The following is a 5,757-nucleotide window of genomic DNA, read 5'->3' as shown; positions in this document are numbered from 1 at the left end:
ATTGTGATATACTTTTTATGATATTGATCTTCTCACAGGTTTTCATCTTTTTCCTTCCAGCAAAACACAAAAATTACAGGTAAATTTTGAAAGAGATAGCACCAAGCCCTTTGATCTTGCACATCTGTAACAGAAATTTTCATATATAGGTATATGACATCACTTTGCAGTTGATTTTGCATTGTTGGTCATGCAAAGTTCCTACTTCGAAGTACCACTTCCAAAAAAAAAAAAAAAAAAAAAAAAACAGATACATGTTCCATCCAGAGAACAGAAACAGATAATCTGATATCTTCACCATATTGAAAAATCCTCATCTTTGATTATGTTACAGGGAAGTAAGGACAAAAAAAAAAAAAAAAAAAAATCCACAATCCCATCTCAGTACCCCAAGGCAAATTCACAAAACGTAAAAAGAGGTTTTAACAAATAAATGAAGAGTTACAACATCTATAAAAGTTTTTCACTCCAGATATAGCTAATGATTGGTTTAGTCATGGCAATTGCTGTCAGATGCATCCTTCTGTAAATGAAAAATTTTACACTGAAAGATAACTGAAGCCATAAATCCATGAAGTAATCCATGCATAATGCTTTTGTTATCAATTAAGGATAAAGAATAATGCAACCTAACAAAACACCAATGAAAAGCGAAAACTTGTTAGGGCAAATTTGTTAGGGATGTGAATTGCAACGTCACAAAATGTTATCATCCAAATCCATCTAAATCTTTGCAACCAAAGAGTCAACATAATCACACATATGAAAGTGAAAGTTTCTGCAAGATTCTAAATTCCAGAGAAAATAGATCCAAAAGAAAGAGATGAACTCTTTCCAAACATGTCCCCCCAACAGTTTCACGAAGGATAAACTGCATATTGCCAGAGGCTCATACATTTGCAGGATATTCATGAATAGGTGTACTGTATTTTGGTGATCCAATATAAAAGAGATAAACCAAGACATTTAACTTCATCAAAAAATGACAGTGTGATAAAGCAACAGTAGAGATTGGAGACTAATGAAAATTTCTTCAAACTCTGGCGCTGGAAAAGCCAATTGAATTATTACATGCAACAAAGCAAAATGTTAAAAATTGCATACTGTGAAGTTTCAAAAGAATGAATAAATTGCATATTATAGACAGAAATAAAATAGCATAGTACAAAATTTTGTCGACAACTACCATCTGAATGCTGAACATAAGAATGAATTATAAGATTAACCTAAATTTTTTTTTTGAGAAGTTATTTTCCCTCCCTAATGTATTTTGAGCTAAAGGAAGTTACTGCAGGTTGTGTGAAGCTTGTCTCGCTGAAGGCAAAACTAAGTACTCCTAGACATTTAATAATATTGAGAGGCTGGCTTAAGTGAACAAAATTCATAGGTAATCTTCCAACAAGGTTATCCACCTAGTATTGACCAAATGTTCATCCCTGTTTTTCAAAGTTACCAACCCTGATGTACTTATGGATCTTAGAAATATATTTATTCTTTCTAGGTTTTTATTAATACATAAATATCTTCCTTAATAATTTATGTTTACTCTGTTTTGCTTTGGAATATTAACAATCTCTTATTTCTTTTCTGTTTCAAATTTTGTTCTCCACAAGTGCTTAAAACTAACCAAAAGAAATTCACATACTATATGAACCAAAGCAGAGAACAAATCATGTATTTTATCCTACTAAGTGTTTTTATATTCCTACTAAGGATGCTTGTACACTAAACTGTAGGGGGGAGATACTGGAATGACCATGGCTTACAACTTTTTCATGAAAAATAAAGCTACATAAACCACAATCCACAATACTTTGTCAGTAATGCAATAATACAATTAGTTTAAAATGTCCTAATCACGCAAGAAGTCCTTAACCAAAATATGTAAATGTATGTACTGCATAAAAAAATAATAACAAAAAAGAAGCAGTAGTTAGTTGCAAAAAAAAAGGTTAAACATTTTTAGCTTTTATGATCTTTCTTTCTTCCTTCCCTTTTTTTTTTTTTGGGGGGGGGGGGAGTGGAATGGTGCTTTGGGGGTGGTGGTATGGAGACAGCAGGCCATTATTTATAGTTTTAACATATTATCTAAGTAATTGATCAACATGAGAAAATTGACATTTGGTGAAAGAAACTCTATGAATATTGTAAACAACCTAATGTACTGGGTCCTGAAATTATTGAACTGTGCATGTTCTACATGACACCAACCTTTGACAAAACCCTGATGGTAACCAAATAAAAAAACGACTCTCTGACCCAACAAAAGGAAAAAGAGAATAGGCAAGACAAAAAAAAAAAAAAGACACAAAGCAATGAAACATGATAAAACTAAAAAGTCCAAGAAATCTCCAGACTTCCTCCTATGACAGCATCTATTGATCTAAATTAAAACATGAACTTTCCCCAAAAGGAAGGCAGAGATTACCCACTCTCCAGAATCCTTTCTCCTTGAAGGCCACAGCTGTAAGTTCCAGTAGAAAAGGACTTCATACAGCGACACAGTGCGACCAAAACTGGATGCACATTTCAGCATCCCATAACAGCACAGTTATACACAAAACTGCCAGAGGACTTTCTCTCGAGCAAGTTCCATTGTGGTGGACCCCCATTTGGAACCCAAGAGTTTAGCTCGATCATCCCTTCAGCTAAAGCCCTAGGTCCACCAATAACAATTAGCTGATTCCCACATGCCCTAAATGCTAACCCCCAGCCATTCATTGAGACTGCTCGCTTGGGTAATTGCCCTAGTGTGACCCACAAGTTCTTGTCTTTGTCATATTTCCTCACTTCTTGTTGTGCATAATCAGCTGCATACAGCTCATTATTTACAACTGCCACTAGAGGAGGTGCCTCAGCAGCAGCAGGTGCTTCAGTTGCTCCAGCGCCCCCATTTCGTGCAGGGAACATATTAGGTATCTCACTCCACATCTTCGTCTTCAAATCATACACCTCTCCACATGTCAGTGTTTTTGAACCCCCAACCCCAATTCCACCAATAACATAAAACTTCTCTTCCATAAAAACGGCAGAACACATTTTTCTTGCTTTAATCATGCTTGGAATGGTCACCCACTTGCCAGTTTCTGAATTATAAAGCTCTGCTGAGCTCAAAATCTTTCCATGTGGATCACAACCACCAGCTAGAATTGCAATTTCACCCAGACTGGCAGATCCAAACAAGCACCTGGGAGTATTCATCTTCATCCCAGATGACCACGTGTTTGTCAAAATGCTATATCTATAAATAACATGGGATGTTATTTCCTTTCCAAAAACAAGAAGTTCGGTCCCAACGGCCAATGACTCCTTATCCGAACACATGAAACATTCATTGGAGGTCATTCTGGGCAAATGCATCCATCGATGACGGATTGGATCAAAAGCCTCCCACTCCAGAAGGTTGCAAGAGAAGTAAACCCAATGTTCAACAATTCCCATTTCCCGCCTCAACCTGTACAGCTCACCACTCCGTATAACAGAGCAGAAACCTGTATTCAAAGATGCAATGGCACCATAATCCGACCTTGAGCAGCGGAGGAGACAGTTAATTGAGATGTCTCGCCCAAGCTGGTGGATCAGTAAACTTGATTCTGAATAATCATCATCATGGTGGTGGTTATCTGTTTGGTCAATTTGGGCAAGTGACATATTGCCCTCTGTATCCTTGTTCTCATCACCTTTGAGTGGCTTAAGAACTTTTCTTGCCCTCTGGTCTTCACCATCTTCCATCTGGCGCTTGCTTCTTGAGAGCTCAATTACACAAAAAGTATTATAAATCCACTTGCTCTCTTGCTCACAGGAGCTTGGCAAATCCCTCGAGACAAGATATGATGGGCCCTCCAACATGATCTCAGGATTATACAATCCAAGCACCGGGAACGTTTCCTTTCTTCTTCATTATAATGATATGCAAAACTAAGCAGTCAATAAGGAAAATGACAACCCTCAATTACTGCATGAACACAAATATACTTATTTAGCTAAAAATGCAATTTTTAGAAGAATGATAACATTATCAATTCACATATCATAGAATTCTATTTAAAAAAAAAGGATGTAAAATCTCAGCAGAAACCAATCGCTGGAGACCTGATAAAGTCTATTCATATATAGCACAGGGAATTCCAAAAAGAACTGAATTTAAAAGAAAAATAATCGGACACTTCTATTAACCCAAAAAAATGTAAAATCAAAAGCAACCAAGAAATAAGACAAAAAAATGCAACCGTTTTCCATAATGACAGATCACAACCTTGTTTATCATCAGAAACAACATGCATAACAAGAACAATCTTGTAACCGAAACCAAGAATCCACAAACAAACATATAAATAAATAAATAAAACTTACAAATTGATACTCTTTGCAAAGCTGAATAGCCAGAGAAATCCACCACATTAACGAGCAATGACAATTATCCAAAAATCAGATCTTTTAAATTCACAACCTATGGAGAAAAATAAAGATAAAAGATGGGAAAAAAGAGAAATTCATCAAGAGTCAATCAGATGCCAAAATTTTTAGCAAATCAACAGTGAAAACCAAATCTAAATTGGTCTCCAAAAAAAGCCAAAAGAAAGATCTACCCTTCACTGAAATCAATACCATTTCACATAAAAAGAAAAAAAAAAAAAAAACTCACCTTTATTTCAAAAAAAAAAATGATAACAACCCAGAAAAGGAAATCCAACAAAAAATAAAAACAAATAAAAAAAAAAGTCAGCTTTAACAATGGAAATGAGAAAGTAAAAAGAGTCCAGAAACCATCATAAAAGAGAAGAAGAAAAAAAAGCTTACAAATTGGATAAGAAAGGCAGGAGCATTTAGCTATGGTTGCCCTTCAATTCTCTCTGGGAATCAAATTAACAAAAAAAAAAAGCTCAATTTGCTGCAGATTCTCTCTCTCAGGGGATAGTTTATATTCGCTTTGAGCGAGAGAGACAGAGAGCTATGAAAAAATGTGTTAAGAGAAGTGTATTTATACAAGTAAAGGAAAACGGGTTAAAATTTTAATAATAGTATTTGTTTAACAGAAAGGGAAGGAAAGGTGGGGTCTACAGCGGCCAATGGAGAGGGAGACGCCGTTTACGAGTCGAATTGCGGCCCCGAGCAAGCGAAACCCCTAACGGCAGGGTTGCTGCACGTGTTTCAACTCTAACCCACGCTTTAGACAAGTACTCCCCCTGCGTGCGTGGTTTCCTTTCTGTCTTTCCTTTCTCTCTCACTTTTTCTTTTTCTTCTATTTTCCTTCTCTTTTTTCTTTTCTCATAGGTTTTAGTGACGGTTAAATCGGTTTAACAATTATTATTATTATTCACATATTAATAAAATCAATAAATTCAGAATTTAATTTAATTTATATAATCATAATTAAAAAATAATATTCAATAATTTTAAATTTTAATATTTACAATTTTTTTTTAAATTATTATAATTTTATAAAAAAATTAATTAAAAAATGAACATACATACTAATATTACATTAATAACCATCAATCATCAATGTCATGACTCATGATATAGTTCAAAGGTATGTCATAACAAAGCAAATGTCAGTACATCACACCTTATAATAATAATAATAATAATAATAACAATAATAATATTGTAATTTTAGAGACTAAATACATTAATACATATAAACCTACTAATATTTCAGTATACAAATTAGTTACTCCTATGAACCGAAATTGAATTCTGATTTCACTTTTTATTAAAACTATTTAAGTATAATATATAAGTACTATAGATCTA

At 34.3% G+C, this 5,757-nt stretch overlaps 1 pseudogene across 3 annotated transcripts; it reads right to left on the bottom strand.

Moving 5' to 3' along the window:
* Positions 1-2,145: 2,145 nt before the first annotated feature.
* On the bottom strand, positions 2,146-4,955 carry LOC111290934 (F-box/kelch-repeat protein At1g74510 pseudogene; annotated as a pseudogene). Of its 3 annotated transcripts, none has more exons than XR_016346533.1 (3): positions 4,801-4,955; positions 4,354-4,450; positions 2,146-3,955 (listed from the first exon to the last, which is right to left on the bottom strand). The product of XR_016346533.1 is annotated as an F-box/kelch-repeat protein At1g74510 pseudogene, transcript variant X1 (transcript). The 3 variants fall into 3 exon arrangements; XR_016346535.1 differs by having other exon boundaries at positions 2,146-3,918; XR_016346534.1 differs by lacking the exon at positions 4,354-4,450.
* Positions 4,956-5,757: the final 802 nt, after the last annotated feature.

This window comes from Durio zibethinus, chromosome 11 (assembly GCF_047325235.1).
Source record: "Durio zibethinus cultivar Kanyao isolate XHJ-2024 chromosome 11, ASM4732523v1, whole genome shotgun sequence".
Classification (NCBI taxonomy): domain Eukaryota; kingdom Viridiplantae; phylum Streptophyta; class Magnoliopsida; order Malvales; family Malvaceae; genus Durio; species Durio zibethinus.
Note: the sequence above shows the minus strand (reverse complement) of the source record. Positions and strands in the feature narration are given on the sequence as shown.